This window comes from Melozone crissalis, unplaced genomic scaffold (genome assembly GCF_028551555.1).
Source record: "Melozone crissalis strain CALT ecotype California unplaced genomic scaffold, PUWL_Pcris_2 ptg000023l_1, whole genome shotgun sequence".
In the NCBI taxonomy this organism is placed as follows: Eukaryota; Metazoa; Chordata; class Aves; order Passeriformes; family Passerellidae; genus Melozone; species Melozone crissalis.
The window spans coordinates 38,651,644-38,676,366 of NW_026535801.1; positions in this window are offsets into that span (position 1 = coordinate 38,651,644).

Here is a 24,723-nt window from a genome sequence, read left to right on the forward strand (position 1 = left end):
AGAACAGAACACTTAAAATACAGAGAGTTTCAGCCACCTTCACCAGATGGATCTATCAGTCACCTTACATTCTTTGGGTTTGACATCTTCCTTTAAGTAGTCCCACAATTTCCCCAAAATTACACAACTACTACTGATTTTTGCCCCAAATGGTCTTAAATGTTAAATCCCCCTGTTTATGTGCAACAACTCCTAATGGCTTCAACTTCACCACTGCCTGAAAGAGAGGTTAAAATTTAATGCTCTTTAGCAATAACACTGGGACTGTAAATCTTCAGCAGACCTTTAAAAATTCTGCTTCAGACTGGACAAAATTTCCTATTAATTACTCTGTGTTAATTAACAGGAACAAACTGTGCTGCTTCCCAAGATTCCCTGTGCTCAGGTCAGCATCCAACACCATCAGGATCCCACAGCTCCAGGGAAGGGAAAACCAACAAGAGCAGGTAAAACCCAAGAGTTTAAGTGCAACACATCTTTTCTGTCTGACAGAAAACTCTCTCCAAGGTCTGGTTTCAGCCTGCAGAGTCACCACTCCAGAGGTGTTCCCTGATGATAATATTGGAGCATCTCATGATTTCCAACAGGTGAATTATCTAAAAAGCGGCAAAATCACTGTATTAAAGAGATTATGCTCTTAATGTAGCAAAAATTATATTTAGCAGGTGCTCAGTGTGCATTTATTCAGTGATTATTATTATTCTTTTTCTGCTTTCCTCTAATTTCAAAACCTTGAGCTTTCTCCTGCTGTGCTCTCCCAAAGTCTTTGAGTTCCCTCTCCATTGGAGATTCCCTTCTGCTCCACCAAAGTGCTCTGTGTCAGGTCCTTGCAGTTAAAAGGGATTTTGGAAGTTTTAAGTTGGGCTGGTCCTGGCTCTCACACAGGGATGAGTCTCACCCCCAGTGAATGTGCACATTTGGACATTTTGAATCTCAAATTTCCCTCCTCTTCTGATGCCTTTTATTCCATGTGAGGCTAGGCTCATGAAAATTTTCTTTGACTGGTAAGGGAGGGAAGAACTTCTAAGGAATTATTATGCTTTCTAAATAATTCTAAATAGGTATTAACAAAAATATATTACATAAAATGACTGAGCATTCTTCATCTCACTTCTGATTTTTTTGATTATTCAAACACTTATAAGAAAATTACCTTTGCCTCAAAAACTGAATTTAACTGATTCTCTACCCTTCAATACACATTATTTATTTATTTGTAATGTATTTATTTATTTGTATTTCATGTACAGCTGCTGTTACTGTGTAGAAAAAGCATCCTCAGATCAAGCTATTTTCCAGATCCAAAACATAAATATACATATTCATCAATTCAGAAATTCTTTTTTAATTATTATTTATCAAGCAGTGTAGTGTTTTTCTAGTATTTATGCATAAATATATATTAACTCTACAATGATAACTTGATATGGCTTCACTTTTCCTTATTCTTTCCTGAGCCTGAGAATTATCCCACGTGGGATTTATAAACACAGGGTTGTCGATTTACCTAGAAGAGCACACTTATTTTCTGATGAAAGCAAAGGGGGAAAAAGCAACAGCAAACTAACAAGAACATCAACTTTAATCACAATAACCATTTTTATCATGAGAATTGATTTGAAGGAAGGTATTTTATGGCTGTCATGAGAGACTTCACCTATAAAGGACTCAGATGTCTGCATTCATGCAGTACATTTGCAGCACCTTCCATTGCCTGGAGCAAGTCCCTACATACAAAATTTCCCTTCTTTCTTTATTTTAAACATCCTGAAAAGCAGAATACAAAAAATTCCTGCGTGTTCTTTAGCATTGCTACAGGGGTTAAATTGTTAATGCTTTACTTTCACTCTAGTTTTTTATCAAACTTTCTTTTTTCTCTCCCTGGGGATAAACAAATGGACAGCTTTCCTCTCTAGTATTCCTCCTTCCATTACCATCACAGCAGAATGCATCTGAGACTATAATAATTCAGTGATGAAATACAAAATGTCGCAATGCCATCTCTCTTAAAGTGAACTGAGATTTTGTTATGCCATTTTAGGTGCACTAATAGCTCCTAAAGTCCCATGGAGTATCTTAATGTGAATTTAATGAGCTGATAGCATATAAATGACAGTACTGTGAGGGTGAAGGTGACATAACCTTTTTCCTTCTGTTTGATGTTTGTCTTTGAAAAAATACAGATCTTTTCGAAACGCGCCGCATTATTACAATGTGCTGCATCCTTCAGCAAGGAGCCTGCCATTGTTTTAGCATTTTACAGCCCTTTTCTGCTCTCTTCATGGCACTAGAAACACTTTTTAGTTCACCATTAAGGTAATTAAAAATCTCAACACTTTTCCTGGCAGCACAATGCCAACGGTGCTTGTGGCTACATCGTGGAGCGCCCATCCAGTGACAACCCATCATTTTTGTCATGCTGGTGCCAGTCGTGGTGGCATGGAACTGGTGAAATCCTGCACGAAACACATGGAAACCACCCATCTTTATTTCCTGGGCCTCACCTTTCTACCTCCCAGCTAAGAGATCTCCTCAGCAGCGCTGGTTCCCAAACTCCGCGTGTCATTACCGGAGCGTTGTCATTTACGAGGAGCTGCCTCCCCTCACTCAGAGGTGTCACACCCCATTGTGCACCCAAATCCCAGCCCCGCTCGGCGTGGTAATGGGCTGGAATCCCATCAGCACTGGCTTGGATCAGCACTGACCCTGCCAGGCGCAGGGGAGGAAGATGGCACAAGATAAATACATTGATAAGAGAAAGCAGCTGGCGGATTGAGGAGGCACCCAAATGTATGAGGTTATTAAAGCCTGCCCGAGTGCAGCAATGCAGCTTTCCCACTGCAATTTGAAGTATTGTCCTTAAAACCTTTCATTCAAACTTAAGGAATGCCATCTCAGTGGGTTTTTTCACCCTCCAACTTAAACACTTTGAGCTGCGTCAGCCAGTGATGCGATAATTTCTAGGCTAAATGTTCTGCAACGTGAAAAATTACTAACTTTTACTTCTCTTCATCTTCCTTCAAAACAATATGTGGACACAGAAGTTATGAATCATGGAATATCCTGAGTTGGGAGGGACCCACAAGGATCCAAATTCAACCTGGCCCTGCACAAACACCCCAAGAATCCCACCCTGGGTATCCCTGGAGGGGTGTCCAAACACTCCTGAGCTCTTGGGAATGTGATCATTCCCTGGGGAGCCTGGAAAGTGCTGAGAACCCTCTGGGGGAAGAACCTTTAGGTTGGATTTTCCCGAAATCCACACTAAAACCCTCCTCTGGCACAGTTCTAGCTGTTCCCTTGGATGCTGTCACTGACCACCAGAGAAAAGAGATCAGTGTCTGCTCTTCCTCTTCACCTCCTGAGGAAGCTGAAGACTGGAACAGGTCCTCCCTCAGTCTCTTCCAGGTGAACAGACCAAGTGACCTCAGCTACTCATCATACAACTTCCCCTCAAGGGCCTTCACTATCCTCACAGCGTTTATTATTTATTTGTTATTTAAACTTTGTAGTGAGCCAGGCTTGTTTCTTTTATTTTTATGCTCATTTGCTGAATTCAGGTCAATCAAAGGTTTCTTGGTGTCGATTTGTTTGTTAATTTTAAAACACTTGTAGGACAGCCTATGAACCACTCCACAGACAGTGTATTTTCTATCTTGTCGTGCAGTCCCAATGCTGTTACATGAAGTATGTAATGCTGAGTGAAATAAATTTACAAAAGTTACTTCCCTCCCTGGTAGAAATACTAACATTTGCTCTTCTGAGAGAGATGTACCTTGGGCTGCGTTTGACAAAGGGGAAAGAAATAAATAAAAAATAAGCAGCTTACGTGTTTCAAAAAAGTTGGAATTTTGGCAATGTGTGAAATTTGTTTAGAAAAACCTTTTCGTTGCCAGGTGACGAGGCAAAACATATCACATATGCTTAACAACCAGCTTGTACATATTTTGTCTTTCCAAGGTTTCTAGGGCTGGTCAGGCACAATGATGCATTACAGCTGAAGGAGCTTCCAGCAGGGACAAATGTTTGTCTCCTTCCAAAAGAATTTTCCTAATCCTCAAGAAAAACAACTCAATATTTCTCATTGCTGAATGATTGAGTAAGGATTAATTCTGCTCAAAATTCACCGTGTCACGAGTCGTATTTTGTGTTTGCTGAGGGTGCAAACTGCACATGGTGTTTGTGAGCATTTCATGGTACAGTACAGGCAGCACTTCTGCTAACACAGATTTCTTACAATAGCCTGACACCTTATCCCTGTCCAACAGCAGCATTAAAACACAAGGATGACTAAGGATCAATGATGATAATGTGCTAAAACACGTCCCACCATGTTCAAAAAGCTACTCTTGGCACAGTCCAAGCACCTTTGCATCACTGATGTGTCCATTTCATCAACATTTCCATCCTCTGATGCACACTGGCATTTCAGGGGGATGGAATAATCAATTATTTGGGTTTGGAGGAATTCAGAAGGAGCCAGAAAAAACCCAATCCCCACTCAGACTCCCCTGAAATTCGGAGGCCCATCCTTCCCACCCCAAACCTCAGCTCTTGCTGTGAACATTTACATCCCATGGATCCCATGGCTTGGAGTTGCAGTTAATGGACTTCACACATGTGAAATTAATTGTGGGGATAATTCTGAAACAATTACCTTTTCTTGGAAGCCCAGTCAGCAGCCATTCTAATAAATCATGGTGCTGCTCATGTCATAATGGCCATCAGTAATCAAATGCATCTGCACACTCAGCCTGTTTGCTGACTTAAAACTCGAAAAGGCAAAGAAGAGTTTGGTGCCCAAGATCCCATATGCCTGACACCCAAAATGGACACAGAGAACCTGACTGCTCTCCTACAATCACCCTGTGATGCCTGAAATTATTAATTGTTTGTCATTATGCAAACCTGCATCTCTTTAAAATGTTCATACCTACATGCACCAAATATTCTTGGGGTTTTTTTTCTCCTTTTTCTCTCTTTTGTTTTGCGTTCCAATTTTAATTGTCACTGAAAGAAAATTTCAGCATGACTCATGAGATCAAACTGTTTTATCTCTAATTACCCTTGTCAGGAGATAGCCATAAATCAGTTTTTAAAAAGCATCATGCATTCATTTAGAACAATGAGCCATCATTTTGTTATTTCACTGCTCCTTACAAGGGTTCCCCCCCTGTCTTCTGTGTACCCAACTGAGCATTGGCTTTTTACAGGTGGATTAGGTACGAAAAATTTTCTTCTCCCAAACTTTAAAAGACTTTAAAAGTCTCCCACCCCTTTCCTCCATCCTACTGCACCTATTCCCACCTACCCTGGGGGTAAAACCAAACACACACAGAAAACTCAAAGATAAGGAACTTTTTGTTAGAGAGCACAACTTCTGGAATTTGATATCCACTAGGAGCACTTGTGCCTGCAAATTCCAGTTTGCTCTCCCTGCCAGCAAACCACACACGCCAGCAAACCAATTTCCTAGAATCCTCATCAAAAGACAGCAACAAAGGGCTGCAATGATGGCCAAATCCAATTTATTTAAGAGGGAAAGGGGACCATACACAAACCTCTCTGCACGACTGTCCAGATGTACCAGGTCACTGCCTGTAGCCATCAATATTCACTGGCCTTCAATGTCTTTAAAATTTAGATTTTATTTATTTCTTGTATCCTTTTCTCTTTCACTGTATTTGCAGTACAAGGCATCCATTTACTCAGTGTAAACTTACACTGTGAGATATGATCCCAGATGAGGTATTGCCTCAAACAGAAGATGAAAAATATTCCATGCATTTTAAACACGAATCCAAGATCATAAGTTACACTAACATGTAATACATTTCTGCTGTTCTCTGGCAGGAGAGAAAAACAAAACTGGCAGCTATAGCAATTGTATAATGGTAATTATTGAGAGAAATAATTACACAAAAACCTGTTCAAATTATAGACAGGATGGGATGACTCAAAGCGAGAAGAATTTAAAGTGATAGTTAATACCTCACTGTGTGGCACCAGGCAGCAAAGTCAGACAAATAAATGCATCTGCTGAAATCATTCTACCCTCTGAAGTTTGTCAAAAGTGGGCAAAAAGCAACAGTTTTCACTCAGTGGGGACTTCAGGGCAGGCTGGTTTACCAGGAAGGCTCCCAGCAGCATCAAGGAATTCCCGGACAAAAAGAAAAAGGAAACCCAAATGCAATTTCATTCTAAACAAGCTGAAATCAATTCTTTATATTCACTCCACAACCCTCAGCAGCAGGTGGGGTTAGAATGTCAATCCAGCTCTTCAGAGGTGAGAGGTTGCAATGGAGCCAGGAGCCCCGGGGCGCTGAATTCCCACCTGCACCTCCAAAACCCTTTCTGTCTGCACCCAAAGAATAAACACCTCTTGTTCCAGAGGATTCCAGCTGTGCTGCTGATGGCTGCCCTCATCCCTTCATCCCAAATGTCTACAACACTCTGGATAAAGCTGCAGCCACTGATCATCCTTGGGGAGCCAAGGAAGCCTCACCACACCTTCCCTGTTCTGCTCATCTCCTTCTGCCTTTCCCACAGTGCATTCGAGGTTCTTGATATTTGTTCCATTCCAGACCTGGTTGCTCAAACACCTCTCCCTACTTCAGAAACTTCTGCTTTTCACGTCCCCTCCCCTCCTTCCACCTAAGTTTTAAACCTCTGTCCTCACTTCCAACAACTGGACAAAGCCCTTCTCAAGACAACAGATTTTTCATTATGTCTGTGGGAAAACATACATTTTTTTTCCTTTAATTTATCTGTATTAGCTACAAACTTTTCCCCAATTATTCCTTTTATCCTGTCACATTACCTTACATTTGTGTTGATACTTCCCTTCCTTCTGTATCACATCTAACTTGAAATTGGCATGACTCACTTGAGAATTACAAAGCAAAAATACATTAATAAAGGGGTTTTTTTTCTTCAAAGTTCTTCACTTTGCCCAGACCACTCACAAAGGTAAAGCATCCCTTGCACCATCACGTATTAGTAATGACATTTAAAACTTTGTATTGCAAGAAAGATGATCGGGAGACAGGTGAAAATGGCAAAATCTGCTCTGCTGACACATCAACTACAAACAGTTCAACTTGCTCAAATTGTCATATCAAAATTTGCTTTTTCTGAAAATAAACTTTTATTTGTTACTTTTATTTGTAACTATTATTTTGTTACTTTTATTTGGCAAGGTGGCTCAAAAGTCCCGCTAAACTCAGTGCTTTTGTGCAGAGGGGAGAGTAGTGGGTGGTTCACCTAATTTACAGTTAATTCTACCATTTCTTTCAGTACTCAGATATTGTATTCATTTCTTCAATGCACGTAATCAGAACACTGCATTCTTTCTAATTAAATTAGTTTCCTCTACACAATCCTTTAGTGTTATCCTAGAAAACAAAGACAGGCCCATAAAACCAAAGGGCCACCATGGCAGAGCTGCCCAAATTTAATTTGATTGGTACTAACAGGAAGGTAATAATGTATGTAATTTCAGTTTTAGGGTTTATATGCCCTCCCAGTGTGGTTTTCTTCGATGGTTTTACCTTTGAGGCAGCTCTGTAGGATACTGAGGTGAAATTACCCCTAATTGAGGGGTACAGATCCCAAGCACATTTTGCAATTGGTTCACTTGAGGTGACACATGGAGTCTGGGCCAGCCTTGGGATCTGGGAACTGATATTCCCCATTTTCCCCCAGGATCTGACCACTGTCCGTTTTTGCACTTTACCACTTATCAAAATGGTAAATGTTGAGGGGGGAAAGTTTGATTTATGTCCTTCAGTTTAAAGTAGCTGTATGTGATGCCCTTTTAATTAATCCCCAGTCCAGCCTTTTTTTAACGGCATGGGCAAATTCAGGGGAAATACTTGTGTTGCTACAGAGTAAAATACAATCCAAACCCCTGCACAGAGGTGGGAGAGAAGCAGCCCCTTGGGAGATACACTGAGCTTTCCAGGAGCAGGAAGATATTAAGCTTCACATAAATTTCTCAATCTTGCCAAAAAGGAAGATGCTTAGTTAAGATCCACACATGTTGGCTTTTCCTATGTGAGGAAATTTCTGAGGTTTTCAAGACCAGAATTCAACTAATTTTATATCTCTTTCACTGAAAAAAAAATAAAAAAGTTATATATATTTTGGAAGAGGAAAGAAGAAGATCTCGTTCCAAGAAGTCAAGTCATTAATTCCTCCATCCCAAGGCAAGAACTCTCACGTGGAGGGTTGCAGGGTCACCCACGAAGCCCCTGGCAGTGCTGTGTTTCCATCCCTTTAGCTGGGGTTAACACCTTCTGCAAAGCACAATCAACTTTTAAGGCGCAAGATAAAATTTTAACAGTGCTCCTAATTAGTGCCAACAGTGGCAGTTTCTGTGATGGCTGCAGTGAGGGCCCATAAACTCCATTTCACTGGGGTCAGCCATCCATCAGGTGACAACTGCTGCTCCCTGACACCCACCTGGGCTGCCTGCACAAAGAGATATGCAATGGTTTGAATGGAAGGGACATTAAAGATCAACAATTGCCACTTCATTCCATGGACAGCGACGCCTTCCACCATCCCAAGTTGTTCTAAGCCCCCCTCCAACATGGTCTGGAAAACTTCCAGGAATCCAGGGGCAGCCACAGCTTCTCAGGGCTTCAGCACCCTCACAGGGAAGAAATTCTCCACAAAAACAAGGGTGAATCTGCACTTGCCATTGAACTGCTTATTCTTACCACATATCACAATAGGAATGTTTGTCAGGATATATATCCCATCAGTCTTTGGCTAATTTTCAAGGCAAGGACTTTGCTATGGAGCATTTTCTTTTTTATGCCACTGTGAAACGTATATTGGGTATGTGGCTTGGATAAACTTCTGCAAAAAAATCCCCAGCAGAACAGCAATGAATGGGATTTACAGCTTGAGCTTCCGAGCACCTTTACTGCACAAAAACTGTTTATTAGCACAAGTTTTCCCTTTGTATGTTGTGTTTACTTGTTTCCCAGCAGGGTCTGCTGATGTTAATGGACTCACAGCAGTGCATTCTACTTCTGTTATTACAGGTCTAATTCAGTCATTAACATTTCATTAATGGACTGGCCTCCTCGCTGTTTGCATGGCTGTCTAGATATTGATGAGCTTTCTAGTATAGAAAACTGGTATTTAAGGCAGACTCTTAAAGGTTTATTAAGAAGCTCGTGAACCTTCATCGCATTCTGTCATTTATTTTAGCAGATAAAAGCCAAACCCTCGGACGAATTTGCAATGCAAAAGTTTTCAGCACCTTAATAGAAAATTAATTCCATGTGAATACCCCAAGGAGAGGGGGGAAAAAACCCAAAGATTCCACAGTTACATCACTTGGATACAAATCTTGAGTTCCTGCCTCAAAACCAGCGTGGCTCAGCACTGCCAAGCCCACTGTGCTCTACCTTGGAGGGAATTGCATTTCCCTGGGACACAAACTCATTCCTTTTTGCAGCTCCACTTGCTCCCAATTTCAGACTCTGAGCTGGAATTTCTAATCCTCCCCACCACCCAATCCACCAGGAACAGCCTCACTGGCCCAATGCAATTAATCAAATTAAGAGGCTGCCCAGAATAACGAGGCAGTGGCTTTGGGGACCTTTGGCATGATCACCAAAGAGGAAGATTTATCACAGTTTTTAGTAACTCCCTGGCTTTATCAACAGCATAGTGGAATCTAAAAACAATCTTGATAATACCTGTACCCCAGTGGAAGGTAAATATCCATAGGAAATTGCTCAAAGGAGTTATGAGGTGCTTCCTTTCATATTTCTGCTTTTCCCCTGCTAAAATGAGTGTTTTCAGGCACCCCAGAGAATTAAAATACACTGCATCATATCATATGAGTGTCTAATGCAAGTACTTTGTGAAAATTACTAATTTGATGTCATAATTACGCTTGTAATATAAAATTATTAAGCACTGTCATATTGCACAGTAAATGGAACTTATATTGGTGTAATAAAATGTATTTCAATTCCATTACAATAACTTTATCATCGACTTTAATGGCACCCAGAGTTAACAAAAATAACAGGCAGCCAGGAAGAACACCATTGAAGAGCACCCTATACTGCAATATTAGGTCACAACAGATATAATTTGTGAGCTTCTTTATGTGCCAGTTTACATTTATGAACACCTGCAACTTATGTTTTCCTGACAAAATGAGATGCTAAAAAGTCGAGGCAGGATTAGAGGCCAGTAAACAAAATCCCCAGTGTAATTTCCCTTAATAAATTCTGCATTATCCATGCCTTTGACTTCAGCTTTATAAATGGAGCTATAAATATTATCGATCCTAAATTCATATTTTTTTAAGGATCTTCCTGGCTCAGTCCGGCAGGTCTATGCCAGGATGACATGAAAATAGATCTATTATGAAATCTGAAGCTTATTATCTTGATAAATGTAGCAACGTTTGAGCAATCTGGAGGGTGGGGGTGCAACAAGAAAGGAGGGACACTGTTTTCATATTAATATGTTCAAGTGTTTTCCTCAGAAGAAGAAATGCCTTAGCCCAGGATGTATGGGCTACTTATTTAATGAAGGAAAAAAAATAAAGAGAAGAGGAAAACAAAAAAGAAAAAAAAAAAAAAAAGAAGAATTATTAGAAAATATGCCAAATCCTCATCTCAACATTTTTCTTTTGTCTGTCAGGGTAAATAAAATGAAGAAACAAACCACAACTGGAGGGGGGGTGGGGGAAACCCAGTCTGCTAAAATGTCATGACTTGCTTCTCTGCAGGTGTCAACTTGACTTCACTGAAATGGCACAAAACTTTGATTTTCTCATCAGGAAAAAATGTTTATTCCCTCTACCAGAGCTAGCAGATAAGAACATACTGTGTGTAACATTGCATATTTTGATCCTGTGTCTAACTGTTCTTGAGACACATGCTAAAAATATTTTGTGTGCTTTGCCTCAAATTGTTGTCATGAATTATTGAATTGATCTGTTACTTTTTCATTAAACTGGCAGCCTTAATAATTTAAACACTGGTCTTTAAGAGACTTACTGTATACTGATGATCTTCACAGGAAGAAAGAGAACCTCCCAATTATTTTATATCTGTCTTGATTTATTTTTTTTTGTAGGGTTTTAATGCAGTGCATGAATTACCAGGCATTACTGGTTGCCTGTATTAATTTAGCACATATTATTTTTAGACAAAATTTCTGCCAATTTGAGCATTTAGCTCAGATACTCCTGTGGCCAAGTTTTCCCAGCCATGGGAAACTCAGAATATTCAGGTGTAGCTCATGGGTACAGCTTCAGTTCGCCCCAGAAAATTATGTAGGAAATTCAAACTTTTGTATGTCTACATGGCCGTGTCCATTGGAGGGCAACCTTCTTGCACCTGAGCTGTATCTGGTGCTCCAAAGGAAAACCAAAAACTAAGGGATGTGTGAAAAAGTTCTGAAGCTACAGCCTGATTCAATAAAAACCTCAAATTGCTTCTCAACTAATTTGAATTTTTTAAAAAGTACACTTTCTGTGGGGTGACAATGGCTGCAAAATGAAGACTTTGGAAAATTTGTTGGCAAATCATTGCACTGGTAGCTTTAACCAAGTCCCTTGATCTTCTGAATCTCCCTCTAAACATCAAGGCAAGAAATGTTTCAAAATACTTCCCCAAAACCCAGAACAAACTCAACTCCCACAGCCTTCTTGTGGTAGAACGAGAGATGATAAAAATCAGAAATTCTGGGATTTGATGTCTCTAATCCACAGTGATGTGGCACTTAGGTAATAGCAATGCTCATTCTGCACAGCACAACAGCAACAAAGATCACAAATATTATCTTCCAACACCACATAAAGTGTGAATAATCTCCATTGCCACAAATTTTTAAAATGCGCCGTATTTCTTCCCCACATATGTCCTTGTAGCCTCATAAAACAAACTGCTTCATTATATGGGCTTGTGTATATATATCACAAAACGTTAGCTACCGCTAAAAGCAAGAAAATAGATTTTGACATTGGAGAATTATTTTCCTGCTCTCCTGTGCCTCTGGATGTGAAGGCAGAGCTGCTCAGCTGTTTAATCTGGCCCGAGTCCAGGACTGCATTTCATGGTGAGACGCCAAGAGCAGCGATGCCACATGGAACAGGAGTTATCTGCTGCAAACTCCCTCTGATCACAGGGCAATTCCTATTTGAACTGATAGAAAGAACAATCTCATGCAGTTTCCTTGTCCGGTCAGGACTGATTTTCGTTTGGGAAACTGAATTTTGTCTTATTAATCAGAAGATGTACGAGATGCTGTAACCACTTCATTGCACAGCATTTGCCAACCCTTCCATGGCATGCCCATCAGAATTCCTGGCCCTGCCCTCCCTGAGCATGTCTGCAGTCCTGAACTGCAGCAGTGGCTCACAAATTGCAGAGATCATCCATTAAACGTGGGTTTAAGTCATACAGACAAACTATTAAGTTTTGAAATCTAGATGTATATGAAAAATAAACACTTTTTTGTCCATTTTTGCACTTAACACATGTCAAAACTGTCGAGGTGGGAAAGCCTGTTTGCTTTCTGTCTCGCAACTTAAAGTAGATGTATGTGATGCCCTTTTAATTAATCCCCAATCCAGTCTGCTATCCCTGTTCAGTGTATTATTTTCCAAAAAGATTAGATTATATGAAAATGTATACATTTGATCTGGTAAAATTAAGGAGTTTTCCTTGTGGTGTATGAAAAACTGCTATGAAATCCTTGTGGTGAAAGAACTACTATGAAAAACTACCTACCCTCTAACACTTGAAGAAGACTAAAGAGTCCAGGAAAGGAAGGATTTCATTAAAGCAGAGAACTCAATCAACCTTCAAGGTACCACAAAGAAAAAGAGAATAAAAAAGCTAGGCAGGCATATTTATGTTCATTGCTATCACCTGATATCTCAAAAAAACCTGTCCAACCCAAACCACATGGATGTAAATAACCAATAAACTATTGAAGAGCCATATAAAGAAATTTTATCTCACCTGCAGCACCTCTCCACTCTTCCTCCTGAAGCTGTTTCCATTTCAATATGATTTTGAATTTACTAGAAATATTCAATTTATTTATTACAGGCAATATAATGTCTTCTTGATACAGAGACATTGAAGCCCCTCCTGGTGCATTAGGGACAGCCTGTGAGCAAATACTCCTTTATTCTGTAACATCCCCTGGGTGAAAACTGGTTTTGAAAGCCAGATTCCCATTTCCTAACACTGGAAGGTTTAAATAGCTGTTGGGATGGGGCACACCTGTCACACCAGGTGAACTGAGGTAATTCTGATGTGTCTCAGCATCTCTTGTCAGGGGCATGGAGGGGAGGGATGCACATGTGCCATGGGCAGCCAGGGATGTAAAGAACCCTGTAAAGAATCCACTCCAGAGGATGGAGAAAGCCCTGGCTCTGGGAAGGCTTTGCTGGCAAACATTTCATGTCTTGCATGGGACAAGGAGCCAGCAGGAGAACACCAAGGACACTGCACCAAATCAGTGGAAAAGTTCTGCACCGATGGATTGCGGTGCAGCCACAATGCTCTCCTGCCAGCAGGCAGACTTTGGGAGGGCTAGGGGGTACAGAAGCATGTGACACAAGATTTGGGGATTTTTAGGTCTTGCGGTTTTGCCTTGGCTCTAACCAGCATGGCATTTGGGTCTTGTCCTTTCTGTACTGCCACTCCTCGCTCACCCTCTGGCTGGGTGCTGGGCTGGACACCGCTGCCCTCTGAGCCTCGTGTGTCCTTTTGCATTTTCCTTCCTCCTCCTCCTCTGTCTTCTCTACCCTTCCTCAGTAGTAGGGCAGCTCTCTTTTCCTTCCCAATAAATGGCTCTCAGATGTGATGTTGTCTTGTCTGACTTAATCTCACCCTAGACCATAAAAGAGCTCCTCGCACCACTCTCGACCCCTTGTCCAAAAATCATTCTTCCATGACACAAAACTATGACTTTCAACAGTAATAACAAACATACAAAGAGGTTTTACAAGCAGCACATGCAGGAGGGATTGGCAAACTGGTTTCTACAGCAAAGTCTAGGTGTAAAACAAGCAGGTGTTTCATGATGTCATGTGTTTCCATATTCCACATTCCCTGGATCTTTCAGCTCTCACTCAAAGAAATCATTTTCATCTGTGCAAAGAGGACACAAACATAAGCGTCCTGGCTTGGTATCATCCTGGAATGCTTTGGATGAGAGGGAAATATGGGAAAGATGAAAGGCTGTAGAAGAAGAGACTCATTAGGGAAATTTACAGCAGCACGTCAGACTTGCCCACTCCTGTTGTCATAAAAATACTTGTAGCAGGAAAGAAACAATCAGAGAAAAACTAAAGAGAGGTCCAGCATTTAGTGGGTAATTGTATACAACCTTCTAGAGACCATAAAATAAAAATCAGCCAGAATGGAAGGGAAGCCCTGGTTGGTTCAGTGTATGTAAAAACTGTTGAATGTTTTTCCTAATGAAACAGTGGAAACTTGGAGAGATGCGTGAAAGGAGACAGAAGAAGACCCTGGAAATGTAAAATGAGCACTGGAACACACAACCTTCCAATCTGCACCATCATCTTTCACGAGTTCCACCAGTGCTGGCTCTGAGCCTGGGCTGCTCACTTCTGAAAAGCTTTTCTTTGTTGTTTTAATGAAAATTCACCATGGTTGTAAAGGAAAAAAAAATACCTTAAACAGACCTTTAACAAGAAATATAGGAGCGAGGGAGGACTATTAAGTGTGATTTTTGACAAGTATTAGTGAAACAAAAGACCCCAGCACACAAGTTTAAATTCCAGATAACTCTGTCCTCTGATTGCCAGGAGGAGTTAAAATTCAGGTCCCCTGTCTGGAAAAAGTATTACAGGAATATATTCTGAACTTTGCATGGTTCATTTTTTGTTTCGAATTAGATCCATCATGAGATTTATTGAGGTGCCTCATGTTTAATAAAATACTCATAACAGTTTGTGATATTTCACAGGATAAATAACAGGATTGTTAACAGTGTTTGTATAGCAGGTCTCAGGATAATAAATGGTTCATTCAAAAATGAACTGACAATAAGTTATTCAGGTTATAAAAATATGGGAGATAAGAGTCAAAATAACAAAACTCAAAGGATCAGACATTCAGACAACATTGGAGTCCAAAGCCAGGTTGCTCCATCATTTGAATTCTGAAACCATTTGAAATAAGAGGGTGGAAATTTCCACATAAAGCATTTTGCAAGCCAACAGGATAGAGGACACAACTGTTCTTTTATTTCTGACACAGCCCAAGACATCTCAATCTTCTCATGTTATTCAAATCTAATAAAAGATTAATATCCTTTTAGACTAAAATAATATAAAAGTGTCTGAAGATAAACACATAAAAACTATTCATCCCGTCTCTGCCCCTCAAAGAACACACAAACACAGAAAGTTCAATACATTTTTAAAACATACATTCTTTAGAAAATATGAACAAGTGAAGACTCTCTGAGTATATTTGACTTCTAAATAAATTACTTTCTTTTTTGGAATTGCTGAGAAGGCAGACACTCAGTGAGGTCAATAAGACTTACTGATTGCACAGTGTTACGGAAAATTAGGCTACTTATTTGGGAACTAAATATGGATGTTAAGAGCATTCAATGAAGTCACACTTTTGAGCATTTTGGAGCTGGCCTACATTTTTGAAGAAAACTTTGAGACTTCCAATAACTTTTTGGAAGAACCAGATATTTATGATGTCCTTCATAGCAATTAAAGGCAATTCACAGAACTGAAAAGATGATTTGGTTGTGTAGGGGGGAGGTGGCTTCAATTCCTGTAAGGAAACATCAATTTGCAATCAACTCAACTTAATTAGGGTGATCCCAGTTCTTACCAATTTTGACTCTGAGGAGGACTCTAAAGGACAAGGAGAGGGTCCCCAGGATGGCATTTGATTCCCACCTACATGTCAGGATAAAAAATTATGGAGAAGAAATAATTTAAAGACGAAGCATGAAGGAAAAGGCAGCAAAAACCACTTTCTGTTATTGGTGTGATTGCTCAAATTCAAACACTCTCCAAAAGTCATTCCCATCTATTTTGTCCAGGCCAGTTTATCTCCAAAGTTTTCCCATCTGTGTCAGCAAGAAGCTGAGATGTTCATGTTGCTTAATTCTTTGATGTTCACAACAATAAAATGACCAAATAATAATAACAACTTCCCCCCCCCCCAAAAAAAAGGAAAAATGAATGTTTGAAATGGCCATTTCAAACTAAAACAACTGCTATTGCTATCAGTTTAAGTAATCACTTTCCCAGCTGACAGATGCAAAGCTCTCCCTTCAGATAATGACTTTTCCAGCTGATGAGAGTCAGGGAACAGGAAGTGTATATGGGGATAAGTGTTTGGGAATTAGAGGACAGCCAAAGTTTGTGGCTACCTGTATTATCTGCAGGAGTTTATTTTACTTCTACTGGCACATATTTATCCGAAATCAGCATAAATGAATCTTTAAAAATATGTTTAGTGCAGCAAGATACTCTTTTTACAGTAGGCAATTTTAAAAGGTTTTTTTTGTTAATTTCTGCTTGAGATTAAACTTATTCCATAAGGCACGAGCTTCAGTTTTCACCAGAGCTGTCACAGGGCAAGGAGAAAATGGTACACGGTGTTTGTTTCTGTCTGCACTCCTGCCAAACCTGTTCCCTGATTTCCAGCAGGGTTGGAAATACAAATGCCTGCTGGCTAAAAGAAATAAGAATCTTTTTTGAGACATATCCCACGAGTTGGCAAACTGAGCTACACTCATACCCTCCGCTGTCCTGTGCAGTATTGAAGAGGTTCCTCCCATTTTGACAAGAAACCTCAAGGCTTTTCCAGCATTTGGAGCATTTTTGCATTCCCTAAATCACCAGTGCTGTCAGATGTGGCTCGAAAGATGCAAATAATCATCCAGTTCCTAAATGGTGCCTCAGCTGAGCTCTTAGGGACTACATAGAGTTACCTGTCCAAGATGGGGGCTCTTTCCTGGCCAGAGAGGACACACCATGCCCATGTCCATGAGAGAAGAATGAGTTTAATTCTCTGTCCAGCAGGAAAGGAGAGGCCACGTTAAACCTCTCCCTGTCAGGGGAAAATCACTGAAAATCTGATGGCAGTTTTTATGACCCAGCTTTGTCCTGTAGACCAATGTGTCAGACACCACTAAGCTGCCCTAAAATAACAGAATCTCCATTCTACGATAAAATAACTCTGCTGGGCTGATCATCATAAAAAGTTATAACCCAACATCAAATTTTAGCTTTTCCCAGGAAAGGGAAGGCTGAGGAACTTCAGCTACAAGTCTGTAAAAGGATCACCATAAGCCAGCACATATGACTGTCAACTGATATGAAATGAAATATTCCTATGAATATTGTAAAAAACAAAAAAAGCACCAAAAAATGAGAAAAACAAAAAACCCCACCGATTTTATAAAGAAATAGAAGAATAAAATTATTGAGCAGCTGTATCAGTCTTCATGTGAATGATACCACAAAACTACAAGAGCAGTTATCAGTTTTTCAGTTTAACTCTTGCTTTACTATGTCTGCTCCTATTTCTTATCTCCTGATAAAATTCTCTTTTTTGGAGTTAAACTTCCCACAGTCATAATAATAAATGGAACATGAGGCTTGAACTCGGTGTCTCTGTTTTTTCTCTTCTGCTTTCACTGGAGGTATCAAACAGGGTACATGAGAAAAGTAACACAACGCAGAGTATGGAATGGAAATGAACTATTAAAGTCGTGATAAGAACTAGAGAGAGAAATTCTGGAATATATGTGTAGTGAAATATGACCTCTTGAAAGACTATATGTGCAGAAAAAGGCAGCATGCAAAAGTAGCAGCATTGCATGCTCATACTCCATGCTCCTTTCTTGTGAGACTCTGGCACAGCTCACACCAAAATTTTCCTTCTATTTGTGTAAATTTAGCATAGGATTTTTTATAGAAATAGGGGTTTTTATTAATAAAAGCAAGGAGAAAGAAGTGACTGTGGCAAGATACAGAGTTTCGCATATGGAAAGAGGAATGCAAACTGGAAAATGTGGTGGAGTCTCCATCCCTGGAGAGGTTCAAGGAATGACTGGACGTGGCACTCATTGCTCTGGTGGGGATCTGCCACAGCTTGGACTTGATGATCTTGAAGGTCTTTCTCAACTTTAATCATTCTGTGATTCTGCAAAAGAGCAACCCCAGCCTTCCACAGAATCTCACAAATGTGGAAAGTCTATTTCATCATTAAGCAAAATTCCTTATTGAAGCACGAGGGAGGTCTCACAGCACTCACTGATGATGGGAAAAGCAATCCACAGCTCCACATATTGTTTTATTTACTTTTTAAAAAATTAAACTCCATTGCAAAGCTGCTTTGGCCTCACACCCAAGGCATCACACTCTGTTGCTTCCCTTTGAAACTCATCTAGTAAAGTTTAAAAGCCTAGCCCTCCAAAAGCAGAGGCCATACAAATACTTAAGGGGTTAATAAACTCTTCCAGCATAGCAAAATCACAAGTTTTACACATCAACCCTGAGCAGTTGGAGCTCCTAGGAGAGGAGTAATTGCATTGTAGTAACATTAAGGTTTGATTTAGGTTTCTCCATGGGCAGGATGAAGTGTGTCTTACTCTTCAGGTGTGAGACTTGGCCACTCTGCCTTTTGCAATATATTATCCCAACACTGTCAGAAAATGCTCGGCAGCGCCAGTTCTTACTAAGCTGGGTGTGTTATAAATCCAGGGGAAGGAGGGGATTTCTTATGCCAACAATGCTTCTCAACCTTTACCTTATTACCACACTTCTTGGCCGCTCTGAGATAAAAATCTTTCAAGCTGGTTTTTTTTTTTTACTGCTTGTGTGTGAAATCTCAGATAGCGGAGCCAAACGCAGGGAAAGTTCAGGGCGGTTTTACGACTCTGCTTTATCAAAAATTTTGATCTCCAAAGCCCAAACACACAAATTCGTGGCTGTGGGATGAGGTCAGTGAAACCACACCCATTCCCTCGACAGACCTTCCTTCTCCTTTAGCGGACAATTTTATGTAGGCTACAGAAATATGCCCTGAGTGAGGAGAAGCACTTGCCCCTGGACTGAAGGCGGTGCCAAGTAAATCAGGAATTCTCTACGTGGCGGATTTCAGCTCCGAGTGTGCTTGAGACACATTATCTGTGAGTTCTGGAGGTGAAGTCCCTCTTTAATGAAATTCAGCTGAGCAGGAATAGCCCAGAAACACCAGCAGGAACGCCGAGGGAGAATGACAAGACAGGTTTGGCACAGAGGGATGCATGAAACAAAATAACTGCAGTGAAGATTTCCAGAGAAAAAAAAATGTGGATTGTCTTGTAAGAGGGAAAGTGTGTGACGTGAGGAACAGGGAGGAATGGCAAACACATGTCAAGCAGCACATTTTATTTACGTTTCATTAGCATGTCTTCCTAGGAGAAGGTTAAATACTCCAGGAGAGGGATGGGATTTTTCTTATGTTAACTAATCCAGACAAAAGTGAACGGAGATTTGCCTTCTTCAGCATTCATTGATATTAAATGCTTTATTGAACTAGCTGTGGGAACATGGATTTCCCAATGCCAGCATAAAGGATCATTATTTATAAGCTAACTGATCCCACAAATTCTACACTTAGCTCAACATTTCCTTTGGAAACACTGTAAGAATCTTTTAAAAAATCACTATATTTCATACTTTACACTAAGGCACACCAGCTAAACTGTACAGGTTTTCCAGGAGAAGAAAAACAAGTTTTTAAGGCTCACATAACAGACTCCAAATCAGCTCTGAAATGCTGCATATCATTACATTTGCCCTCCCTTTAGTTTTCATTCTCTCCCTTTTCCCCTGGCTTACAGGTGTCCTTAGTTACAGCCATCAGCCAAAACAAAACACACATGCAGGCTGTAAATCTGTATTTGTGTACTAATTCATAAGAGTAAAATATCTTCAGTTGCTCCTTCCAATTTCCTTTCCCTGTTCAATCCGTAATTGTGCTGCAGCATATTGGGCTTAAGCTTTCAGGAACTTCACTTTGTCCCAAAAGGTTGGTTAGATGGAGACCTGAAAATGTGGATTCTGGCTTCAAGGGAAGATACTTAGCAGCAGAGAATCCAAAGCCCAATAAAAGCAACTAAATAAATACTGAAACCTTTTCAAAGCACTAAGCTGTCACTGTAAACCTTTGGAGATAGATATGGATGGCTCAGTCCATCAGAGTTCATGCAAAAATATACCAAGAAGTCAATAAATTTGAAAGGGAAGCCAAGAATGAATGTTAAGTCCTTTTGTTCCAATATATTCTAACAACGCTTACAGCATTGCTGCAGTTAAGCTCAACTTTGCTGTTCAAAGCCCAGTTTTGGGGCTTTATGTGCTGGTTTAAATCATAGCTGAGCTAAGCATGGTATGCAAATAGCAGAACGATAAATGTTTGTTTTACTTATATTCCTTCCTCTTTCTATCACAGTCAGAATCCTTCACCAAAGCCCCAAAAGCAATCATTTTTGGCATAGTTTAGATGCCAGATTTGCAAGTTACAAAGGAAGAATGAGGATATACTTTATAGATACAATCATTCTTTCTCTGTCAGAGAGAAAGAAAAAACCACTTGAAATGTCCTGAAAAGAAGCAAAGTATCCTTGGAGAAGACACACTTGACTAGAAATATATTATTTCACAGAATTAGGTTAAAGCAGATCCAAAGATGATGAAACCTTTTGCCTGGGCAGAGTAAAATTCCAGGATAACTGAACTTGCATTTGAGGATCCCTGGCCAGGTGAGATACATCTAGGTTTGCCTTATTAATGCATAAATAGATATTTTACACAGATATTATTGAAAATCTGTGTAGGAAAAAAGCCTCATGGTTGTGTTCATAACCAAAGCCTGGACATGACAAACCTTGGCTAAAAGAGGTTGGCTCCAAATCTCTTCAGCGGAATAAGATGAACACATGAAGACAAACATTTCCATCCTTAATCAAAGTGTCCATCAAGTTTCTAGTTAAGGAACCACTTCTGAGGGTGGAATTTCCCAACTTTTCAGTTTTCAGCACCTTCAGAAGAAAGGACTTGTCCACATAGGACAATCGGGGTTTGATAGATGACATGTTGATGACCAGAACTTGAGAGAATAAAAAAATAGAGTTTGGAGGGCTTTCAGACAGAAAAAGATCCCATAGGCACAAAGCAAAGTGCCCAGAAATTACCAGAAATCCAAAATTCTTAGAAATCCAAAATATGAAGCAGAACTTCGAGTTTTCTTATCAAGACATTTCATGTTAGACCATTACCACAAAGGAAAGGAAGCATTTAAGATCCTCTTCTGTGTGATTTCCAAGACAGTATTTTTTAGCTCTTTCCTGTGTTCCCATTGCTGCTCCCTTTGCAGAGCATTTCAAGGTTTCAGAATCCATTAAACTGAAGATTTAATTGAGCTTGTGTTTCCAATTCATGGCTTAGCATGGTATTATTTTTATGTACATGTGCAAGTGTGCACATACACACTGCAAACTTGGAGAGGGACCCAAGGCTTGCTGAGGTGGAACTGGTCACACTTTGTGTTCAGCTGAAATGTTCAAAGGAAAGCCTAAAAAAAATTAAAATCTTTACATCTTTTACTCGAATTGGGCTGGCATGGAAAATCATGTTCATATTGTACTCATTTGTGGTCTGCTTCTCAGGAATTTTAACAGATGACAATTCAAAGATAAATTTGCTTTAAAAATAAATGATGAAAAATAACTGGCTTCCCGGCTCTTATTTCATAATCTCGAAAGTATGTTCAGATTTATATAATTAAAGTAGAAAATAGAAGTCTAAAAATGAAACCCCGGTTTTGCATTAGAGCAGCCGAAATTAATAGGATTCTTCTTCCAATTCCTTTGTTTTCTGCTGTAGCACCAAACTCCAACCATGAGTGGGGGAAACATGGAATTCTGACCTGCTCAGGTTGTGGTTGATGCCAAGGCCCATTAAAACATAATCAGCTCACAGCTGGGCATGTGCTTTACTGAGCTAAAGCCCAAAGTTGGGACACTTAGGAACAATTTTTTTCCACCTATTTATGAATTGTGGCTTTTAACACTCATACCCTTCCTTGAGATGAACAAATAAGACTAATTTTCTTTCCTTCACAAAGCAATAATTTGGAAGCTGACAGTACACTCTACAACTCTATACAAATAGTAAAAAAGGGCCAAAACAGCTCAAATATGAACCTGAGGAAGGTGTAGAGCCTAAGGTCTGACTGCAACCTTAAAATGAGCTGTATCTCCATCTCTGGAGGGCAGCAAATTGCCTCGCTGGATGTGGAGCTGAGCAGTAATGCAGCTCTGGGCTTCCCCAGCACAGGAGGGACCTGGAGCTGCTGGAGCATCCAGAGGAGGCACCAGGGGATGGAGCAGCTCTGCTGGGAGGAAAGGCTGGGAGAGCTGGGAATGTTCACCTGGAGAGGAGAAGGTTTGGGGTGAGCTCATTGTGGCCTTCCAGGACCTGAAGGGAGCCTGCAAGAAAGGTGGGGAGAGAAAATTTACAAGGGGTTGGAGGGACAGGACAGGGAGAAATGGCTTCAAACTGACAGAGAGTAGGTATAGACTAGATATTAGGATGAAATTTTACCCTGTGAAGGTGGTAGGGGTGCCCAGAGAAGCTTTGCCTGCCTCTGGATCCCTGGAAGTGTCCAAGGCCAGGTTGCACCCTGGCACGGTGGAAGGTGTTCCTGCCCATGGCAGGGGCTTGGTATGACATAAGTTTTTAAGTCTCTTCCATCCAAAGTCATTCTGTGCTAATAGCTACAAGATTCAGGGATGTCCCAAGAAAATTTAAAGGTTCCAAATAAATGAGCAAGTGAAATGGCAAATACAAGAGATCAGTTTGCAGAAGCAAAAAAAATCTGTGGCTGAGTAAGGTGGTGCAGTTTGCTGCTCCTCTGAGTGATGTTAATACAGTGAAACTCACACCTGAAAGGAAAACAAGGACAAGTTCAATCAGGGAATCATTGAAAGAAGTAATGCAAAACCACAGTCAAATTTCACCCTGGAGAGGCTTCAGCTCAAATCTAAAATTATTCATTTTGCATCTGCACTTTCACTCACACTGAGGTGTTTGGGTGAAACATAAATTTGATATGGATTTGGAAAATCCATGGCTTGTTTAAACTGAGACATGAAAATGAACAATTTTATGAGCTAAATCCAACAGAAATAAAGTTGCTTATGCTTCTCTACCAATTTATATTTTAGGCTTCCAGGTCAATTCAATGAAATTTTCAGTGACATTCTCACCCATGGGAATGCCTCTTTCTCCTTTTCTGTGTTACCTGCATAATCCCTGGGTGCTGACCATCCCTTTCTGCCTGTCCTTACACCCTTTTCCAGCTTTACCTGCAGAGTATTTCACTTCTCCCTCTTTATTTTCCATTATTCCTTCATCAATGACATCCATCCCCTCCCTGCCACTCCTCCCCTCATTCATACTTACACCACATCTAGTCCAAGGCCATTTTTTCCCATTTTTCCATATCTGAGACTTCCATGGTGGCAGTAAGAAATCAGCTTCCTCAAGAGATGAACATGTATTCATTTATTGGCCCGTATCTTAAAATAATTGAGACCTGTTAAAATGAATAGAAATCCTGATACATGATATGGATATAACATGATTGACTGGATGATCTGCAGATCTAAGTCACCACTCATTCCTTGTCATGTTCAATATTGTGTCTAGCTTTTCACCAAATTGTTTGTGTCAGGTTCCCTATCTTCATGTGTGTTTTTGGAGGATTCTGATATAAATTATAGTCTTGGGATGGACAGCAATTTTGTTAATGAAAACAACACACACAAAGCAAAACAATTCCTTGTGGTAGGCTAATCTTTTAAGCTGTAAAAGCCTGGATTGATTTCCAAGTACTGCCTCATCTCTTGTGGATGAGAAGGACTGAACAGATTTCTGGACACCAAAAGTAAAAAGTGAAATTGAAAACTCCTCAGCCACTTTCCAGGCAGAGTGGAATTCCAGTGCATGGAATTCCCAGATGGTGTGAGTTAGTTAAAGGGCCTAAAGGTCATCTCCAACCAGCAGGGACACCTTCCACCATCCCAGGCTCTCCAAGCCTTGTCCAGCCTGGCCTTGGACACTGTCAGTGATCCAGGAGCAGCCACAGCTCCTCTGGGTGATCTGTGCCCTCAAAGGGAAGAATTCCTTCCCAATATCCCATTTTTCCCTCTCAGTCTTTCCTCAGCAGAGGAAATCAGCTCCTTGTCCTTCCTTGGAACCCTCTCCAGCAGATCCATGTCTCTCCTGTTCTGAGGACACCAGAGCTGGACACAAAATTACATTATATTGTAGAATTAAAATTCAAAAGGCCGTGTCAAATTGGAGAAAGGCCTAAAATTCCCATTTAATTAAAGAAGGAAAAATTCACCTTTTATGGTTGGTTAGGAATTACCAGGGTGTTAAATGCAGAACTTGGGATGTTCTGGTAAGGCAACAGCACTGTAGGGCAGTTCCAAAACTCAGAATCTTAAATGTTATGATACTGTAAAAAAAGGATGCAAAAAACCTCAGGAAGCCTATGGATATAATGAAAAATATAAAAATAGCCTATGGAAATAATGTGGAATATCCTTCTGCATTCCTTGATATTGATAATCATGAAATGACCTTTCTGTCATGAAGTACCCAGG